The sequence below is a fragment of the Megalopta genalis genome, chromosome 2 (genome assembly GCF_051020955.1).
Source record: "Megalopta genalis isolate 19385.01 chromosome 2, iyMegGena1_principal, whole genome shotgun sequence".
NCBI classification, from domain to species: domain Eukaryota; kingdom Metazoa; phylum Arthropoda; class Insecta; order Hymenoptera; family Halictidae; genus Megalopta; species Megalopta genalis.
Window position 1 is genome coordinate 33,077,932 of NC_135014.1, and position 22,853 is coordinate 33,100,784.

The 22,853-nt window shown below is 41.9% G+C and overlaps 1 protein-coding gene across 9 annotated transcripts in view; it reads left to right on the plus strand.

The window, feature by feature from the left end:
* Nucleotides 1–4,860: 4,860 nt before the first annotated feature.
* Nucleotides 4,861–22,853, plus strand: part of Dh31-R (Diuretic hormone 31 Receptor) — a 217,053-nt gene continuing 199,060 nt past the window's right edge. For 6 of the 9 annotated variants that reach the window (XM_076519205.1, XM_076519210.1, XM_076519204.1 and 3 more), the window contains exons 1-2: nucleotides 4,861–7,227; nucleotides 11,548–11,858. The gene's annotated coding sequence lies outside the window, so the exon portion shown is untranslated. The remainder of the gene's footprint in view (nucleotides 7,228–11,547; nucleotides 11,859–22,853) is intronic. The other 3 variants (XM_076519209.1, XM_076519207.1, XM_076519203.1) reach the window with 1 other exon arrangement.

Consider the following 22,853-nt stretch of genomic DNA (forward strand, 5'->3'; position numbering starts at 1 on the left):
TCGCGAAATGGTTTTTCACTGACAGATTTGTTTCGCCGAAATTTCGGTCGAAGCAAATTTGTTAGCGAATGAAGCACAACCCACACTCGTATTACCATGTTAAACGAAACAAAAAAAATACTAGAGTGAAAGGAACATTATGATTTTTGTGATATGATTAAAAGAGAGAGAGAGAGAGAGAGAGAGAGAGAGAGAGAGAGAGACTGAGAAAGGGAGAGAGTGTGAGAGAGAGAGAGAAAGAGAGGGAGAGAGTGTGAGAGAGAGAGAAAGAGAGGGAGAGAGCGTGAGAGAGAGAGAGAGAAAGATGGAAGCAAAGCAACTGGATTATAATTATTAATAAGATAAGTCATATAGATTTAACGAATGGTATTCTACAGGCTATACTTTGCATAGAATTAGTGGAGGTTTTCCAATATTTGCATATTACTTAGTTTACCGCTATGTTTTTAATGTGCTTCACTATCTATATATGGTACGGAGAACGATGTTCATTGCGATGCGAGAAGATAGTGGGAGGTTTTGTGATATTATAGAGAAACGAAAGATGCGAAAACGAGGTCCGATCAATTTGAACATCGTCTCTCCACTGAGCGTGTGCACAATGCAGACGTAGCTTTCGGCGGTCCGAGTATAATAATTAATGGCGATCGCGATAAGAAAAGATAACGATATAATCTTTCAGTGGTGTATGTTTTTCCTTTAGTATGGTAGCTCATAAACTCATAAGCATCATATTACTAAATAACGAGTAAGGTTAGTCGTTAAGGATTCCTCATTAAGTACACATCTCGTATAGCCACAAGTGTATACTCGTGTGTATTGAATTTTGAATTGCCTAAGTGCGTCGACCTCACCGGATGAGACATTTATACTAAATGAAAAAGGATCACATCGCACGGACCTAGGGTAGCGTTCAGACTATGCGAGCGACAATACAGAGGGAAATGTGAACGCAGTGTTTCTCGATCGCGTTTCACTACGTATCGTCTCACGGAATGCGTTCTTTCACACGGGATCGCCGGTGTTCCGAACGGAAACCATGGATCATTTTTTGGGGAAATAAGGAACGAGTGAGCGTGAACGAACCGAGAATTCGTTGCAACACTGATCAACGGTTGTAGTGATTCTGCAGCAATTCGTCACGGTAGTCTCCCGTTACGCGAGATTTCATGAAATCAATGAAAATTCATTTGTTACACAGATTAACCTAATCAGATTAATGTTACGAAGTTGTCGCTGATAGAAAATCCATCGTATATTCGATCGATAAAATAGCTAAAGTTTTTGGAAAGCGTTTCAAAGGACATTGACTGAACTGAATATCCAAGACGGAATGTAATGGACGATTTGTAATCCGGATATATTAGGGGTCCGCGGAACGGGAGAACACTATGCCGTTGCTGCACAACTGGTAACAACGGATGCATATGCGATTTCGTCCGACAACGATGTTTTCGTTACCAGAGAAGAATCTTTAATACATTCTCGCGGACCTTATTTGCCTGCATTTAAAAATCCATGTTCGATCGACTAGCGACTGCAGATATTTTCACTGCCGCCATTTCGTTTAGGAATCTTTCGTCAGAGACCGCTCTCAACTTTCAACATACTCTATTACAAAATTGCTTTTTTAAACGTGCCGAAAAGTACCACCACCGTTCGAAATTCATGAAAAATTCATCGGTTTACTACAAAATAAGGATTGTTCTTGTTCTGACTTAATACGCGTTAATTAGGCACTGAACGTTCCAGGGATTGATTGATCTATAGATTCGAAGAATCTGATGTTCAGTGATCTCTGATGAACGCGACTGTTACATTCAGCTGACTGTTACAACAAACGCGCGCCAGCGAGCGATAAACAATCGTAGGATGCAAATATGTCTCGCGTATGAAATGGTGTATGCATACTGCGTGAATCGCTGGCCATACAACGATGCAATCACGAGGAAACTGGGATTGACGCGTGGCCTATGATACCTTGCTCGGCGTTTGACTTATGCTGATAGTACAAAAAAGATTCTTTTCCCGTAATGTAGATCGAATCGTCGTTCAAGGTATTACGGGAACGCGAACGAACGCCGAATGGTGGTCTGCACGACGGGCAATGCGTGTGGAACTTAACGCGCTTTATGATCCAACAATGTTTAATTCCGAGTTTTAATCCAGTGTTCCGGGCTCGAGAAAATGTTAACATTGCTCATCAACAGTTACCCGACGGTGCCTAAAAAATCTGTGTTTCTTCAATCTCCCCGAACGTCGCAGGATCGGTTTTATTCATCGATCAACAAATTATAGATTCTTTCGAGATTATTATTTCGAAGAAACTTGCTCAAATATAGCAGGGTCGTTTAATTGAAGCATAAACGAGTTCCTAGCGTCTTGCCCACCGACCGCGCAGATCGTTTACGCAGGGGATGATAGATCGTTGCGACTTCGAAATTAGTATGTCGAGGGAGAGAAATAGAGGGAGAGTGAAAGAGAGAGAGAGAGAGAGAGAGAGAGAGAGAGAGAGAGAGAGAGAGAGAGAGAACGATTCTAACTTGCCGAGTCGCGGCATGATTTTTCCGGTTCGGAGCATATATTATATATACTTTTGGAAAATAGGCATTACTTACATGCAAAGTATAGAATGTGTATGTGTGTAGCGGGAGAACGTCGGTAGACAACGCGAAAGCCAGTTGTTTCTTTAAAGATAAGGAGAGAGAGAGAGAGAGAGAGAGAGAGAGAAAGAGCGCGCGCGCGAAAGAGAGCAAAACAAAGGTAATAATAAAACTGTAAAAGAAAGCGAGAGAAGTAGAGATAGGGGAGAACGATTCGGGGCGAAAACCGATACGCGTTCGGTTCGAATCTGATTACGTGGACGATGAACAAAAATAATGTTCCCTCGCTGTTACGGGACTAATAATCGATTTGTTTCGTGCGACCAATTTATTTATTTCGTTAGGGATCTCTCCCGGCCGTATGGGATCGCGAAATGACGTGCGACGCGACACCTTTCGACCCTTTCCGCCCATACCGCCACCCTGTTTTAACGATTTCTCGACTTGTCTGTCATTTTCTTTTCCTCGTTCATTCCTGACTGTAGAGTGCTGATTCGCACGATAATCCGCGACAATCGTCGATCCATTCGCGGGTATCTTCCGAGAGAAAGGAAGCGGGAAACTGAAAGAAGAGAAAGAAAACTTCGGAAGAGAGAGAAGTCCTCGGAGCCGTGGGTCCCTGATAGGGACCCAGTTCGTCGATCGAATAGATTGACTCGGGCGCGCTCGGTTCGCTCGTAAAAATCGATCGATCCAATCGATTTCTACGGGAAGACAGGGGAAGAGGGATGAACGCGAACGAGAGGACGAACAACGGCGACATTTCGAGGCATAGTACACATTAAAGTAAATATGTATCGGAGAGAAAGGGGAATAAAGTTTTTCGACTGCGGGGATGACCTTGGCTCGTTTGACCCTAGAAATACTAGGCGGGACTGGCTCCTGTCCAATAGTTGTAAAATAGAAGCGTGCTATCTTGCCTAGAACGTCTATTATTTAAATCTTCGAATGATATCTTGTGATCGTGATCCTAGTCTTTTTAGGGTTGAGACATTTCTCTCTGCCCGTCGTCGAGGATAAAAGATGCGAATGTAATATTACACTCTGCGGGCGAACGTCTGTTTCGGTCGAGTTCATTGTTCGATGCGCTATGCGAGATCCTGCTGGCGATCGAAGAATGAACGGGCAAATTACAGTTTTTGTTTCTGACCTCGCAGCCTTGTTTATTTACCGGTTGTCGAATTGTGCTTGAAACGGAAGGGTCTCCTTTGGTCTTTCTGGTACGATCGAGTTTTTAGATGAGCGAGGGCGAGGTAGAGAGAGAGAAGAGCCTTAGTTGAGGGAGAAAGAGGAAGAGAGTGAGAAAAGTTGGACGTTTATTCGCGACTTAAGATAGAGAAGAGAAAACGGAGAAAGCTGTTAAAAAAAAAGAAGAAGAAGAAAGCTAGAAAAAGAGAATCTTAATATCGTAGACGATACTTGTCAATTTCCCAGTTACCCTTCTCGATTAACCCTCCGAAGTATATAACTAATTAGAATCGTCTTATCGATGCTCGATAACACCAAACGAAACCCGACGATTTTTCAAGGAAGTGTAGATAACTCGTTCGTTCCTTATCGTAAGCGAAGAAAGAGACGAAGAAGATGAAGAAAAAATAAAGCTAAGAGGATACAGTTTTATAAGATGTATAAATATAAAACGGTCCGGTATAACGCCTGGACCCCTGTAATTTGTAATTTTTATATGTGGAGGGGGATGCATTATTATTGTCACCGGAAGTATTTTTTTTTTTTTTCTTTTCCTTTCCTTTCTTTATTTTCGTTTCTCATTTCTCGTAGAGATTTTCGTATGCGTCCTTTTAGCCTCCCCATTTCGGTACCCCCGCGCCACCCTATTCTCCCTTGGACCCTCCTCCCGCACTTCGATTTTTCTTTTTGTTCGTACGTAAGTTAGAGTCATCGATCTTGCGTTTGTAAAGTGATATATTTAGTCGGTTCTTGTAGAGAAATCGACGCGGTGTACTGGCACACGACACGGACATGGCATACAGATAACGACTTAAAAAAAAAGAAAAAAGAAGCAGTATAGCGCGACCCGTCCCTGTAAAACGGAGGGCGCAAAATATCTATAATCGAGGTTGTTTTATGTATGATTGTGCGTGTAACATTGTTAATAAACTAACGATGCTTATGAAAGCTCCTTCGACGCATTCGTACCTCGACCTGTCCGCTTCTTCTGCTCCCTTTGCTTCGCACGGCAAATCCCCTTCTCCAACTTGTTTCTGATACTGAACTTCTGTCGTCTCGTTGGCGAGCTCTCTCCGTGCTTTTCAAACTCGATTAATAATTTATATCCTAGAATCATTCGAGAAAGAATCGGAAGTTGGGTTAGCGAGCCCGAATGAATTAATTCGCGGATGTGCAGTAATCGATCCTGATCTGCACTGAAACCAACTTTTCGTCCAACACGTGATCATGATATATTTTTAGGATCAGGTAGAGGCACGAAATTGGACAAAATCTGTTAACCCTGAACCTATTTTATCGGTTAAAATAACCGATTCCAGAGTTTTCGTTTCAAGACTCCGGGCATTATAAAGATTCTTACACAGAAAATGGTTGAATACATTTCTCGATTCGAACATACGTTCTAAGAAAACTGGCTAGAAGACTAAATAAATTCAGTTTCGCCATTCTTCATTCAATGGAATTGACATTGGTCGCTTTTAGTGCTCCGCAGACTCGGCTGCGAACGAAACTGATAATCGAAGATGATCTCGAAAAAGACATCAAAGTGTTATCTAACGAACCGGGGCGGGTCGTAAAACGGCCGGTCAATGATTAACCATTCTCGTGCCGAGTCTCAGTTTCGACTGGTCTTAATCTACGTTTCCTGATAAGAGAGGTGTAACACGCGTACCAGCTTCGAATCGCGCAACACCCGAAATATCAGCGGCCAACGAATCGCCCGAGAACGCCCGTAAAAGTCCGTGTTTATGTGTTTCCGCGCGTGTGTTACTCTTATCGCGGCCGTGTACCTACAAAACGATCCAATTTTCATGCCGTATAAATTCAATCGGCGCTACGCGTCGATAAACCGCCGCGCAAGCAATAGGCCTCGAGTATCTATTCGCTAATGAATCCTCGCCCCCTCCCCCCCCAGCCCCGAAAATCTAATTGCGGCTCGTCGACGCGGAACGTTGTTACATCGATTCATTACACCCGGAGAAAATGATCGTCGTTGTTCACGTGTGTATTAGCGGCACGCCTTACGTGTTCCCATAACAACAACCTCGGCCCGGACTTGACAGTAACGACAGTGACTCGACAATAAATTTATGCAGTTAAATTGCTACCCTCGGCTACGTGCACTCGGATGAAAAACGCCGCTTAAAGGGGTTCTACTGCCAGATCGCATGATAGCGCTCTTTAAGCGCGGTTTAACAACGATTACGCGAGAAACGGAGACGCTGGAAACGCGACTGAACACGGAGAAATAAGAAATGCTCGAAATTTCCACCGGTTGAAATTATCCTCAACCTTTTGCAGATTAAATTCACGCTTTCGGCAGATCAAATCGAATCATATTTTTGCGGTTTAAATTTACACTTTCGCGGTTCAAACTCACCTTTTCTCAACGTATTTAACGCTAAACTTACGTAGCTAGTCGATACAACGGAAATAGAAATGGCACAGAGTCTAGGTTTGGTGTTTCCAGAGTTAAATAATCATTCTGTTACAACTATTATCCGCACGGATAAAGAGCTTTCTTTTGAGTATTTTGAGTATTTTGAGTTCACCGTCGAACTTGATGTTGAATTTCATTTTTGGTGGAGAAACATAGTAGAGAAGAACTTGGTGTCCACAAGGGCGAATTTGATTTCTAAAAAGATAAATTTCATTTAGGAATGATTAGATTTGATTCGCGAAAGCTGAGTATAATTTGCAAACGAATGAATTTAGGATGCAAAAGTATGAATTAAATTTGCAAAAGGATGAATATAATTTGCTGAAGGACGAATCGGGAGTGCAATTCGAGGCGATCTGAGAAAATTCTTCGAGCGCAAACTGCTAATAATGAATACATCGAAAACCGTGATTTAGGCTGCTGAGGGAATTCGGAGAAATCTCGACGGAAACAAAGGCGAAACTGTGCTGTTTCGTGGACTTACCGGATCGTGATCCGTCGATCGGGGAGAAAGGGCACTAGGGGGTTTTTCGGAAAATTAGCCAGCTGTAATTTTCCGGAAAAAATGCGAGGGGGTGGAACGGACAGTGTCGCCGTCGTGCCGGCAATAGTTGCGCGCGCACTGCGAGTCACGTTTCTATCAGTAGAAACGCTCAGTTGCCGCCGCGCGTCCGCGTGATCCGCACTTTTTGAAGTTCTCCTACGGGAAAAAAGGGGTTCGTCGATCCCGAAGTGTGTCTCGCCTCGATTCGATCGCGGGAAATTAACGGGTTCCCTCTAATTAAACGCGGGAAGTCGTGCTCGAACGAACGCTGCTCGTCGGTGCCCGTGAGAAGTTCGTTTTAACCATAAAAGAAATACTTGCCGCGCATTCGCGAGGTGACGGTGACTACGAAATTCACGCTTGTGCCATTTCGTTGCAATTGTATAATTGGGGAGAGAGCGTTGTTTGTACAGTGGATCCACTAGTAAACTGTCCGGCGGACTTCGGTACAAGTAGGAACATTCTTATCAACTAATTTACGTCGATTTTTCTGATTCACAGCGTGATTACGAAGTTCCATTTTTCACTGTGAAGTTTTGTTCGATCTTTGTCCGAGGTGGAAACGGGGAAATTTTTCGTTGTTTCTCCTAGATTTTGGTTTTTAACATTTTTTGTGATTGAATTACATTCGATCGTTGTGCGAAATGTACGTAAATGTAATACACGTGATAGCAAATTCTGCGTGTGCGAAAGACGCTGCGATAATCGATTTCGATCTGAGGTCGCTTCGAGAATTTAACCTGAATCGAAAACACGTGAGCGTCGCCCAGCCATTTTTATCGCCGCGCAGAAAACAATCCGCGAAAACGATCAGAAACAAATCCACAATCCGACGAAACCGAATAGGTCTCTACGATTAGTTCGCCTAATCTCGATTCCCAATCAGTGTCCGCCGTATCGCTTGTTCAGATTTCATAAAAATCCTTCGATACAGGACAACGTCGTTTTGTCGCTTTTGCAACCAGTTTCGTATTAACGATTCCCTCTTGTCTGGCCATTGCATAACCAATTGGTTCACCGTTAGTATTAATAATAATGTCCGAGATTTGCATGAACATCCGCGAGTACAGACTGCCAGTTGTGACGATGACGATAGCAAAAGATGCAATCGAGCTTTTGAAGGTTCCGGAAGTCGGAACTCGTTTCGAGGAAGCGCGGAACAAAAGAAGGTTCGGGTGTTATGGTTGAGGCGCGGTGACCTTTAACGGATCGCGCATCGTTAATAAATTTTTCACTGTTATCGCTTGTTTGAAAGGAAGCTCCCCCCCCCCCCGATCGTGCATCTGAGCCGGCACGTGTAAATACACCGGTTCACAAAGATTGGTTTACGAGCTGCCTCGAAAGAGCAGCTTCCCCGTCGCCTTAGCTTTTCAGCAATAAACAGTGCATGTGCATCGCGAGCTATGCAGTCAGTGCAACGAGGGAGGGGAGAGTGATTCGTACACCGCCGCCTCTTCGTTTCAAGTGTGCTCGACCTGAGTGACACTTTTTAGCAAGCTACCAAGGCAAAGTTTTGATAATGATATATAAAATTGCATTGTAAATCGATAGACACATTTCGTCAAGGAAGATTTGAGAATTATTGTACGAAAGTAATAATGATCTAAGAATGTAGTTTCTCTTTTATTTGCTCTTAAAGCACACACTGTTTGCTTTAGATTCTCTACAGTCGTGTCAATATTCAATAATGATGTTTGGACACCTGTATTGTTATCTATTAGTCTATACCATAGCTAGATTTTGAACACATTATATCAGTTTATACAATTGATGTTGCGTTACAGTACAGTTGATATTGCGTTGAATGCTGGAATTAGTGATAATACAGAACATACATATAGTGCGAAACGGTTTCTGATTAATTATGCTACCTGCCAATCATTTAGAAGTTTAGTTATTAAAATATTTAGGGCACTATCAATTTAACTCAGCGGTGCAGAATATTATTTATATGATCGTGATTTTGGAAACTAAATATCTATGAGAAACGTTATAATTTGTTCCCTTTGTTTATCTACGGACGTTGAATCGTTTAGAAAATATCATTAGACTGTATATCTTGTGTATTTACTACAGAAACGAGTGGCTAACATTTAAAACAATAGAAAGATTTGCAGAATTTAATAATTTTACCTTCCTAAAATGATTAAAGAAAGAAAGAAAGGAAGTCCTATCTGTTTCTCAAGTGGCAATCGATGAAGAATTTGATCGCCGAAGTTGCATCGAACATTTCTTCGACCACAAACATTTAATATTCCTATAATTTTTGCTAGATCGTTAAAGTATCGCTGTGTCGATTGGCTCGCAACTTCGGTTCCCGAAAATTCCCTCTTCCGCAAACTTCGCGAGTACTCGAATAAAAGTCTCGCCTAACTCTTTCCTGTTTAGTTTTCGCCTCCTCCAGACCGAGAACTCTCTTCAAGGGCGGAGGCGCGCGCCTTCTCATTTCCTTGCGCAGTTTTGAAACGATGATAGATGAAAAGAAATTGTTATAAATGAAAATTTAACAGCCCTCTGTACCACGGAGAACTGGGATAATGAAACTCCGGAGAACTGAATCAAATTCTTCGAAGTTCGTAACCAGATAGGATAGCCCCCCTGTCCGGCCATTTTTCTTTAAAAAATGTTTCGCGAAGTTTAAGGGGATGCAAATAATCGCGAGATCTCTGTTGGACGGGAACCGTTCAATTTATCCTGCCTTTCGAGGTGTGCAGGCGGTGTGGGGAAAACGTTTTAACCCTTGAGGGATGCTTTCTCCCTGAGGAAATCGAGGGAAGTTTTCCGGATAGAGGGACACAAAAACGGTAACGAGTGAAGTGTGACAGACGTGTCTTTCTCTCCACTTTTTCATAGAAACGGGACACTTGCGTAAAGTACATTGTCTTAACATTGATCGTAAGTTAGTAGAAGTAGCATTTCTACCCTATTGTTCAGTCGAGCACCTCAAATATAAATCATACGGCATTAAGCGCAATTATCGTTTAATTCGGAAGCGCTTTATATCTTCGTTTGGTAAAAACAAAGTGTCGAAGAACGACAACAGATAGTGTGCAAGTAAATTCGTTTGCACTTAGTTATACCGCGATAACGATTTCAATTCAATATTTACTTCATCGTTAAGCTTGAAATTCTCATGCTCGTTCGACGAATTACATTGTTCGGACTATCCGTATCTTTTCGCGAGGTTTTAAAAGGGCCACAATCTTTCCGGGAGGTACTCGTGAGATGGAATAGCCTAATTGATTAGCTGCGGCTGTCGCGGAGAAATCGAATATCGTCTCGTCTACTGGTCACGGGAGCAACAGTTGTCCCAGACTGTCACCAGAAGTTATCTGTTCGCGGGCACGTTTAATTTTCAGCGGGTTATCGCGCCGTTTCTTGCGCGTGACTTAAAACGACGAGATTAGGATTTGGCTAAATCGAAGGAAATTCGTGCGAATTCTGTCGAAAAGTCCATAACACGATTGTTAAATCCACTACGTTTTCTCTATAATTTCGTAAAGGAAGCTTTATATTGTAACTGCAAACCGAATTCGAGATTTGAAGCTGGTTACTTTCGAAACAAATGATCTTGGTCTCAAAATATCCTGGGACTAAAACGCGTCGATTTAGCTGAAATTCAGTGTACAAGTTATTTCCGAAACGATCTAGTATTTTCTCACCGAAACATTTGCCGTCTGCATAATTTTGTTTTTTTTTCTCTTTTTTTTAACACGGTTTCCATAAATCTGGGTTTCCGTTTTGTTAGATTGTTCATTTTAAAGCTGTTTTTACGCGGCTACGAAAACGCGCGAACGAAATGTTCAGGAACTTCCACGGAACGTGCATGTATCTTCGAACAGCGATAATAGCACTTCAGCCGTTTCTAGGTGTGTGTAATTGTTTAAGTATGCAGATGAGCTAATTAAAATACAGTAAATTACGCGTCGCCGGGCAGTTCGGAGCGAGAAAGAGGAGCGCGTAAATGTGTTATTGATAAGCATCGTTGCGAAAGATCAGAGGTGTCTAAATTGACATAAAAGATCGTTTCAGCGAGTTCGATTAACTGTAATTAAAATACCAGCATGACGCAACATTTCGAAACAGATCCCTCCCGTTTCCATAAAAAAAATATTGTTCCCGCGTTTCTCTCGTAAGAGAATCGAATCGAATCGATACGGTAAGCTCGATTAAAAACCCGCGTTCATAAATGTAAAACGGGGTTCGGGATTTCGGAAACAAGGGGTTTCCCGTGCACCTCGGATTCCGTACTTAAATCACGGAACGTTTTATTATATCTCCACTCTGCCGGTAAAAACAAATTTCGACCGCTAAAACTTTAATCCAGATTCTGCACAATGCCCGCGGTAGGATTTCGGCGCGGCTTGATTGGGGAATCGTTTATCGGCTACGAAGTATTCCGAGCTCCCTTATAAATGCAGATTTCCCGTCGAATTGAAAGGCATTTAGTCCATGCCGCTCTTAACTTTCCCGCAAAAATGATATCTTTCTTCTCGGCTCCGGCTTGGCTCGTTGAATGATCATGCGATTTGAAAAGCAAATTCACTTTCCGAGCACATGCGGCAAAACCGTTTTCTTTTCTTTTTACACGGATACAAGTATCCTTAAAACGTTTATCGAACGTTCCACTCCTCGTTGTAAAAATTCCATAATTATGTAGCCAAATGTTCACGCGGGAAACGCTTGCACGGCGAAAGTCGCACACTTGAACCGTGTTATTCCTTAAGTGAACACCAGCGGCAAATGTCAAGCTGTTTCACCCGACCTTTCAGAAATCCCTCGGATCCCGAAATCCGGGTGAATTGAACTCGGAAGGAGACAAGCGGAAGAACATTCCTCAAAGAGGGCTGCGACTATAATATTTAGTCGATCGGTGGCAACTGAAAGTTCTGAAAGAAACGACCCGCGATGCCGGTTACCTCGCGAATACAGGCTGCGTGCTGGCCGAAGCGGAATTGAACCGCCGTCGATCGGAAAGTAAATCGATTTCGTTCGGTTAATTGGGTCGCGAGACGAAACGTGTAAGTTATCTGTGGATTTCGGCGCATCTGCACCGCGCGACACGCATCTCGCCGTGCCTGTGGTGAGTACCAAATTTCATCACTCGAGTTTAATCTGTGTAATTGCTACTCGTGCGAACGCCTCTTCCGAAAACCGAGGAGACAGGCCGAGTAAACAATTTATTCCCTGCAACGTCGCCGGGAACAACCAAGACGCGCATCGAATTCTATTCGCATTTCTGCGGCTAAAATAATTTCAGCGTCGTTTCAGGCGTCAAGTTTATAGCACAGTAGGCCATTGAATTTGTCCGGAGACCGACGAAAATATTATCCAAGTGAAAAAATACGTATTAACATTTCAAAGGTCGAGGTGACCAGCAGTTTTTCTGAAAAGAACATTCTTTCTGCAAGTTTTTCGACTCTACTTTAGAGAAAAGCGAACACTGACCTATCTTTGTTGGAAACATTTTTTTGCCGGCACCACAGAAATGTCTGAAGAAAGCGTGGTTTTGAGATTCGATACGAACGTCAGCGACGAGCCTTGAACGGGGCGCACGACCATTGAAACCTCGGACGCTCGTATGTTAAAAATCACAGAAAGCTCTAAGCAGCGAGAGAAGTAGCGCTTGAAATATTACGTAGTTTTCCTCCAAACAATTTCAACTCGTTCGAAAGAAGCTCCAGGTTTATCATTTCTCAACATTCTTTCGTGTATCTTCTCAAAGTTGCAATTGATATAAACTGTAGATTGTTTCTAAATGCTTCGACTATTAAACACATAATTGAATAATTGATATATATATATATATATATATATATATATATATATATATATATATATTCGTGAACAGTCTGGAATCGGAAATACTGGCTTGAAGACCAAATTGTGCAAACAAAGGTAAAACTATAATATTTTGAAACATCATGCCTATGCATGAAAGTATAATGCGAACCTGATTTTCGATGTTTCAAAATATTATAGTTTTACCTCCGTTTGCACAATTTGGTCTTCAAGCCAGTATTTCCGATTATACAATATAACGCAAAGGGAGTGTTATATTTGGATCCTGAAACTCCGACAGGAAACAGAACTTCAATAATTGAATTTTGGTTACAAAATCCCGCTCTCCGGACTGCTGTGCGACGGCGCATCGTTTAATTATCGGGCGTTTTTCGCGGACTTTGGACACATGGGAAAGCATTCGGTCTCATTTCCAAATGTTTGTCTACGATCTCGAATCCCCCGATATGGTAGTTTTCGAGAATCGATCGGGCTTGATTGCATTCACATCGGATTCCTTCTAAAATTGTTTCCCGCTGTGCCGCGAACAGTTCCTGTTTACGCGGGTCCAGCTCGTGATTAATTTGTTGCAATTATTCTTTTGCGAGTGCTCCGCGTTTTTCGAATTTTCGAGGTCCGTCCTGCGCAGATGGGAAAACAGCGGTCGCTGTTCTAGTTTCGCTTTATATTGTGTTTTCACGTCTCCCGTTATCTCGTCTATATCATTAACGTTTTCTCTTTCCGGCGGAACCCAGACACCGTGTTTGATTTTTCCAGCGCGCTTCTCGCGCGAAAAATATTGGAAATCCTCTTGAATCCGAGGAACAATTTCCAAGAACAAAAAGTCCATTATCTTCCGCTAAATTGGAATTTAGGCTCCGCCCTTCGTCAAGCTCGCCAATCGTTAAAAATGTTTGATACGGTGCTACTGAATATTCGTTATTTCAACGGTATTATTGAAAATATTGCGCGATCACTTTTCGTTCGTAGTGCTACAGAAAATATTGTTTTTATTGTAAGATAAAAATAATGATGCATTTCTTAATTATCAGTATTTTCAGACCCTTGCGCTGTAACAAATAATTAGACTCATGGCGAAGGTATTATACGTATTCTAAATGAATGCTATTTATCATTTTTTCTTTTATTAAAGCTTAGGAATAAAATTAAGTAGAAGTCATACAAGAAACAAAAATTCTATTAGGAAAATTTTTAAAGATGAAGAATTGTTAATTAACACTAGAACTACCAAACCAGTCAAAATTCTGATTTACTTTTGTTACAATTGCTGATGTTATAAAAATGTTTCTATGAGGAATTTTTAAATGAACTTCTTCGTTCATTCGTACAATGTTATAGAAATCGTACTGAGTTTGAACAACTTGGCCAGTTTAACAAACATATTAATCACGAAACCGAACAAAACGCAGTGTACATTGAGTGTTCGAAACTTCTGCTACGAACTCAGAGATCTGCAGCCTAAATGATGCAAAAATGTTATATACCACCAGTCATCGTGAATCGTTCGGGTGTAACAGTGAGAAATGGTCGCAACAAAAACCGTTCCATGAAAAATTATGCTTTCCAGTTTGCTTGGAAACCGCGTCCGCACCGCGAGAAAACTTCAAAATCGGTGTACCGGCGCGGTTGTTTTGAGTTCATCAAGCTAATGGACACTTTTGGCTGTTGAAACTGGAGAACGGTTCCACGAAATGGCTCAGGAAAAACTTAGGACGCGGTAATATTAGCATACACAGTGTACCGTTGGTTCTTTTCGCCAGTTTTTACCGTTATTTTGTGTAAATCCAACGACTTCGCCATCAGTCGCGATTTTCCGATAATAGCTAACCTTTTTACGTAGCCTTAAACTGACCAAAACTGCTGGCATTACTTCTAACAACGTCTAAATACACGTTGCCCGTGCTATTTATCGGTAAACTGCGGAACTTTGTGCAAGATCAAAATTGTCTCTATTAATCGTCTGATATAGGAGCCAAGCACAATATTTCTTTCTTCTTTAATAATTTGAACGAATCCAGATTAATGCATCAACGATCTCAGTTTCTATTAATCTTTTGAATTACAACCACTCGTTTCTGTTGTAAATGCATAAAATCCGCAGTGTACGTAACAATTTCGTAAAATATTCACCTCTTACCGGCAGGGCTGAGGAAAAATAGATTTCCAAAACAGTAAATAGACTACGAATATTTTTATCTTCTAATGTGACACAGAATTTAGATGACATACTGTCGCAATAATGTAATCTTCTTCTAAAATGGTAAACAGTATTATCTCATAATTGAAACATTTAATGAAATCACTTTTTCACATAGCGCATCATTCAAGCATTAAATTAAATAATATTTTCAAACAGTACTTTGTTCAAGCATCGGACTAGCATTGATATATGAAATAGTATTTCCAAATAGTACTGTATCGAAGCATTAAATGAAATAGTATTTCCAAATAGCGTTCACGTATGCAAATATATCAGTGTTCACTGTTTTATATCAAATTACCTCAAGTTTACCGCAGAGCCCTGTTTTCCGGTCGTTTCTGGGATCGTTTTCCGATCTAAGAAGAGAAAGAGCAGCAGCCCGGGTTCATAGAGAACTTCGCAGAAATGCGATCCGCTGCCGGAATTTCTGCTGGAATATTTCAAAACGCGCAGCAAATCATCGGCCACTTCGTCGTATCGGCGAATTATTATTCGATTAACCGAGAAATACGAGCGTGCCACGGAATGTTCCGGTGTTGCCCGAAGCTATGAACGTTTTAAGACGAATATCGCTGACGATAAGCGCAATAAATCGGTAAAAATAGCAGATCCTCGGGGCGAGCACTCGGATCGTCGCTATCGAAAATAGTTTCGAGTAGACGCGCTAAAGAGCAAACACGCATAAATCCTCGTACAGCGCAAACACCCGGCATTCGAGGCTCGTAATAAAAATGAAATCCGACTTGCGGCGATATCGTCAAACGGCAACTTATTCCGGAGCCGCCGCCGCCGTCGTAATGCAGTTGGCGGACATGCCCTGGAAATATCATCGCGGCGTCCACACCCATCCTCGTAAATCGACACCCGTAACCATGTGTGTTCGGTTTTATGATCGATGCCTCGCTTCCTCGCCTGTTTACGCGTGCCGACGTCAAGGAGAGTTCCCTAAAGGGAGCAACCATAACGGAGCCCGCAGTCGCACCGAAACACGTCTAATAAATCCTCGCTGCGTCCATCACGATTCCGGGCCGTAAAAAAGCTGCGAGTGAACGCTCGCGATTCGAAGCGTTCCGATTTTTTCCATCCACCCGGTCGATGCCACTCGGCGACGCTTAATTGATTTTTCGCGGCTTCGTCGAAATTTTGCTTTACGGCGGCTGAAATTTTCCACGAACAATGTGGACGATGGAAAATGGAAACGTTAAATAGTTTCTAAATAATCGACGCGCCGCGTGGCATGAAAATGAATCGGGTGGAATCGTAAATGACGAATTCGTCGCAACGATGCCAATTTGTCGCTCGATTAAGGAAATTATTTATTCAGCGGGACGGTTGAAGCATCGAGTTTGTTGCTTGACTGTAACGCGCCGAACGGTCTGCTAGTTTTCTGGTTTTTTGGTCGGGGGGTCAACGAATTCGAAACAGGTTGCCCAGATCGCAGACAAGAGTTACGTCTGTATCGTTCGCAGATCTGAACTTTGTTGCATGTGCCTTTCTTATCGTCAGACCGCAGCTTGCTTTTTTGCTTATTCATGCACGAGGTATCTCGCAGCAACGCTGAAATTAGTAGAGCCAATACATGCGATAAACCCGCGGATTTATCGAGGAAATCGAGGCTGCCGGTGTCTTACTTTCGCGGGATTGATTTTCAGTGGAATGGGACGGGCATGATCAGACTCAAGGGGACTGATTCAATTGTTCTATCTACACCCAAAATGCATGAATCATGTTCAGTTCGTTCCGTGTTGTCAGGATCCTCGGAGAAATTTAATATTGTCGTCAATATAATAAACAACAATTATAGTTTATTCGTAAGTATATATAGTTTATTAGTTTATTTATTTTTTCTTTTTATTTTAATTAAAATAAATGTTACGATCGTCACTGTTTCAGAAGTAAATAGCTCGAGAACGATGAGCAGATTTTTCGGCAGAATAAAAATTGTCCATGTCAATTACAAGAAGTGGAAACTAAAGAGAAAGTGTTTCCTTTTCTTCATAATTTCATTAGATTGGAGATAATACAACGATATTCTGAAATTCTTTTAATCTCTCTATTATTTCAATATCGCTGATTTGAATGTTCCTGCTCAAGTAATCTCTCGTATAATTTATTATTAAATGTTTGCGTTCCTAACGTTGGCCTACAATTGCTCCACTGCAATTCTATAGTTTTCAGTCAGGATTTCTGACACGCAACAACCGTTCGTTGGAACCTGTTCGAGCTGTTCGAACGTTCGAAGTTGCGTGAACGCGCGATTCCGTTTTTAAATCGGAAATCCAGCGGAAGTTGTTTGTGCGTGGCCGTGACTCGGCCGGGTTTCAATCAGAGCCGGATTGCCTTCGTGGCGTACGGTCGAAATCTTGGTTAACCACTGCTCAAATCTTTGATCAGGCTCGTAATTAGATCCCAGCCGCGTTTCAGTTTGCGTTGAGTCACCTTTACGCCCCCTCGTCAATCGAATATCGGATTTCATTCTTTTGGCAGCGGTTAATTGCGTTCTTCGTGCCGACGGTAACATCCCCGACGAGAACTCGAACCAAATTCTTAATCAAGAATTTAATCAAGGATTTAATCAAGCCCCGTTCCCGTTTGCCCGGGCGCGAAGCACCCCGGACACGTGTATCATATCGTTCTCATTATAGCGCCGTTTGACCGAACGACTCGCGACAGCCGGCGGACGTTCACGCGAATTCCCGTTCTCGTGGAGCACTTCGCGGGACAAAAATCTGTAATTGTGTCGTGCAGCTTAGCGGTCCGGACGTGAAATGAATGGAAGTTACGGCGAAGTGTACGGGAAATCACTTTACTTAACAAACACGCTAGGAAGTCCTCGTCGAACCTGGAATTGCTCTTTCTCGGCTGCTGTTAGAGTAACGCAATTAACCTTTTCCCCTGTCGGTGAACTCATTAGAAAGTCAAATATTTTGATTTCTCTGTTCTCGTAAACTCGCCTGCCGATAATATTCAAGTCATAGTATTTAAGGGATTAGGACACTCCGTCGCGTTCGAAGAGTAATCACCGCTTAAAACGACAGCAGAAGAAAAGCGAACACTTGATTGATATAAATTGTTGCGGCTTGCTTTACATTGTTATAATCTATTAAGAAAAGCGTTAAATTTGTTTTCAATGCTATTTATTTCGATCTTTTCGAAATGTGCTTCATACCAGAGTATATTCTCTAGGCATTTTGACGATCGAACATTTTCATTTTTGTGAACATTTTCGAACTATCTGTATTTGATCTATGGAACTTGTGCAAACAATTTCTAGATATTTTGTTTATATTTTTCGAGATGATTGCATATTAAAAAGAGAATCGATCGTCATTCCTTAGTGTACATTATAATAAAGGTAATTGCAAAATTTCAAAGTAATCGTTTGATTAGATCTCGAGCTATCTTGCACAGCGTTTTCGAAAATACGGTTTCTATTTAAAACGCGTTTAAAGTTTCCAAATGTAATTTTTCATGTTTTCTTCATTTACCTCTAATCAGCCATTACTGGGCTACAGGCTTCTTACTTCTAAAAGTAATTTCTTTTCATTGCTGAAATCTTCTGCATTTTATTTTTATGTCTTGACTCTACTATCTAAGACCCTCCTCCAAAAAAATTCGATTTTTTAGAGATTACAAAGCGACCTAACATATCCCGCCGTGCGCAAAAGTCTAAACAAAGGATGGGACAGTTTTGAATCTGTCTAACTCCAAAGAGTTAAAGCGTCGTCGGCGAATCGCTGTCCCGCGCAGACAGTAAACGTTCGCATCTTGCCGAAACCGCATCTCGAACTCCTCGGTATCGATTCCCACTATTTCTCATGCTATTTTCAGCCATCGAGCTGGCCGAGCGTAAAACGCTCTGCAATTAGTCTGTAATGAAATTTCTGAGTTCGTTCGCTGCTGAATCGGGACAGTTAAATAAACAATCGGTACAAGACTAATCGATATACTAATCGATATCGTCGGTCTATAAGAACGCGAGTTGAAAACGCACGAAACCAGTCGAAAATATATACTTTTCCAATTCGTTCGGCCCGCATCTTGAAAAGGGTGTCCGCATTTTCGAGCGCTACTTTTAAATCTCGCGTCATTTAAATCTTTTACTTTTTGTAATAATTCGTAATAATAAACAGGCGTTGTCGGATCGAATGTCTCTCCATTTTCGTTCACCGCGACGCGTCTTGTCAAATGTCAAATCTTATATGGCAATCTAGTACAAAAGATTTGCACAACGCTAAGCCGAAAAGTAACACTCGAACATGGACACCCTTTATTTTCCATGGAGGAAACTTCCGACGTCGCAGTCCGTCGCTAGGTAGAGTGTTTCCCAAGGATAAAAGTGCTGGATCAAGCCATATGAACGGTTTTAGCGTGTCCTACGCGGATTCATGGAGAATTGGAACTTGCAACCGATGCAACCAGCGCATACGTGCGTCACGATGCAGAAGCCGAGTGGGTGAGAAGCAGATACCTGCATGGTTAATGGCCATGTTGGGAGCATTATCGGGTGACTTTCGTTGACCTGTGTGTCTTCGTTCCTTCACGTGCGCGGTCTAAATAAACGCGAGCCGCGTCTATCGACCTAATTTCCCGGTTCCGAACTGGTCCCGATACGAACAGTTTGCGAACAGACGACGCGTTTCGGTAGACGCCGTCGGCCGATCCACCTTTCCTAATTGAGCCCTGCCGGCAGCGAAGAAATTCAATGGCTGGCGCGAGGGAGCTGCGAAAGGGATGATATTTACGCGAGACACCGGATTCCTAATTTCTGCTTCGAATGCTGGAACGAGGAGCACGCGACACGTATAATGGTCGTTTGTTCGGGGATGTAGGTGTACATATGATATTGAATGCGACGAAATTACAATTAGGGACAACTATGTGAATATGGACATCCTTTAAAACATTTTTAAAACTGGACCAAACGACTTGAATATTATGTAACAGTATAACTTTCTTCAAACTGGCCTAAGCGACTTGAACTTTTTTTTTAGATGATAGAGGGACCAGTCCACTAGACAATGACAAAAATACCTTTCTTTTCTAATTTTGCTATTTCTTGAAATGACAAAACAAATGAAAAACTTACGAACAAGATCGGGTGCAAAGCTGCGAAGACATTAGATAAACAAGAGTTATTTTACACCAAGATCCGCAGTATGGTTGTGATTTTTAATACATTTTTAGTGTCGAATGTCGATTCTGAATGTTCGATTTTTAGCAGCGATTTCGGACGAACATCGTTCTTATCGAAATCGAAAGAGGCAACTACAAGTTTTTCAATTTCGTTATGCGAGTGTTAGTCCAATTAGTCCGCTATTTGGAAAATCCGCTAAACAGTTTGCTGCTAGAGGTCTTATTAGACGTATCAATAATACTTCAGAACTAAGGAACGAGACTTGGCCGATAATTATTTATCAACTTCTACACAGCTTTCGTTGCACGCGATTTTCTAAGTTCTAATAGGCTTATATGTATTTCACTGTTTATCTATTACGCAAGACAAGAGAGCCAATCGACGTCTAAGACGTGCTATTTCTTTCGCATCGATTAGGTGTTTCTTAATCACTCGGGTGCGTCCGTTGCCGGCGCAACATTTCTCGTTCGATGCACCGCGCCGGTGCGTCCGGTCTCGGTGCAGTCGATCTGCTTCGTAACACAGTTTCCCCGTCGGAGTTCGAAGTTGGTCTTCGGTAGATCTGGGAGTTAACTCCTCGAACTGTTCGCTTCTCTCGTATAGCGAAATCATTTTTTCCACTTGCTATTCTTCTCGTTTCTTCGACTAATTGAAACAGAAGAATCGATGGAATATATTATGAACCCGAACTGACGCAGATTTGGTACATCTACGATAGCTTATTTCCTTTTCGATGTAATTAAGTAGTTGACAAGTGGTACACAAAATTTTATCCAGAAATATTCAATGGATCCGAATTAATTAAGATATATCTCTTGTCAGCTGTACATCGAAGAAACCTGAAACAAATCATTCTCGCAACGAAATCAAAACGATGATAAATGGAATAAACATTTGCCGATATTCCGATAAGAATAACTTGTTTCAAGTGTCGTGAAATTTTGATATCGCTAAATATCAAATATCACTGAAAGGAATGAGATTTGTTCGATAAACAAAATAATGAATAACATCTCGTCGTGTCAATTTTGAATCACAATTTCTGATTTCCAAACGTCTCGATGAAACGTTTTATTGCAACTTTGAAAATAAGTATAACTGCTACAAATTACACCAGACTAGGAATATTACGGGAACGTTTCGCCAAATCTTTAAATAAATGAATTGAATCGATTACATTTTATCAGCCGATGCCGCAACAAGATCTCACTGCTTTCTCGAAATAATTAATTAAATGCATTCAATTTAATCAGACTATGCTGCAAGACCGTTTCGCCACATTTTTAAAACACAGATCTAATTGTATCGGGTTTCATTGGACAATGCTACAGAAACGTTTCGCCACCTTCTTAACGAATGAATCTAATCCCATTACGTTCCATTAGACAATGTTTCAGGAACGTCGTTTCATCGCGTTCTCAGCAAATGAATTTCATTCATTCCTTTAATCAGACAATGTTAAAAAAAATGTTTCACCACATTCTTAAATAAAGTAATTTGATTTATTACTTTTAATCGGACAATGTCGCAACAACGTTTCGCCGTGTCCTTTAAAAAGTTAATTAAGTCAATTAAATTCAGTCGGGTCTACGCCATTCGCCTATCACATTTTATCGGATAATGAAACAACGGATCTATCGGATTCGATTTGCCTGTAACGGCACTTTGGCCCTTGTTCCACCTGACGTCTCGGCCCTTTTTCCAGCCATCGCCTCGGTCGTTGCGACGCCAAAACATCCGATAAATCGAGAACAGCCCCGGCAACGTTTAATTCGCTCTCGAGGCCGTGGCTCGCGAGGCGTCAGAAATTTGTTTGCCGAAAGTGAGGCTCTCGCGTCACGGTACGATGCACTTGTAATCAATACCACCCCGGTCGCCGATAAGATTGTATGTAGCCGTGTGCAGTCGCTATGTGTATCGAATCAGGCCGAGAAGCGAAGCGAAAGCCATCGGGGGCGTTCTCTTTTCGTCTCTCGGCTGTTGGCCGCACCGTGCTGGATCATCCGGCTGTGTGATCCCGACGAGTAAAATCGCAGCCGTGATAACACGTCCAATACATATATGTATATACGTACACACACACACATACACATACACGTGTACACACGCGCGCACACGGTGTTCCTTTATTTGCTCTCGCGGAGTCTCGCCTCGGTCATCTAGACGCCTTTCAAAGCCGCGAATAAAAATAAACCATTTTGCGGAGCAGCTTCTCCGGCGGGTCGCTCGCTCGCTCGTCGCGAATATTTCTCCGGTCTCCGCGGAATTATTTATTTCTATCCTCGGACACACTTGCACGCGACCCGATACCCGACCGATCGGATTTTCAAAGTTTACCGATCGCGCGCGGCAGATGCGAGAGCCAGCCGGGAGAGACCTGGAAAACTGATTGACCGTGATTGCGGCTCGCGATAATCCGCACCGCGGCATTCAATAACGCGATCGAGAAAGAATATTTACGCGTTCTTACCGATTTATCTGATTATTGGACACGATAATACGTTCGTCACTTTTTTCGTTAAATATTTCTGTAAGACAGGAAGAACGGAATAAGAAGATCATTTTATTTCAATCCATTCTTTTACTTGTATTTACGCGGATTTCACGGATACTTGGCGTATTTTATTGTTAAAACTCTTGCGTGCAATCTTAAACTCAAATACAGCTGCGCATAAAACAAAAGAACGTATTGTTTTGATTATACAAAAAGAATATATGCGTAGAATTTAAGTTTGTCACTTAGTTGAAACAATTATCCCTATAAAAATGTTGGGGAACATGAAAAATGGATCGATCAACGTGGCGATTGGCAGTAATTGGCGCGACATGATTGGATATCACGACAATGAAAGACATTTCTTGAATTTCTTCAGTTTATCTGGCTATTGAACACGTAAATGAAATTGTTTAAATTGCTGTGCAATACGGAAAGAATATAA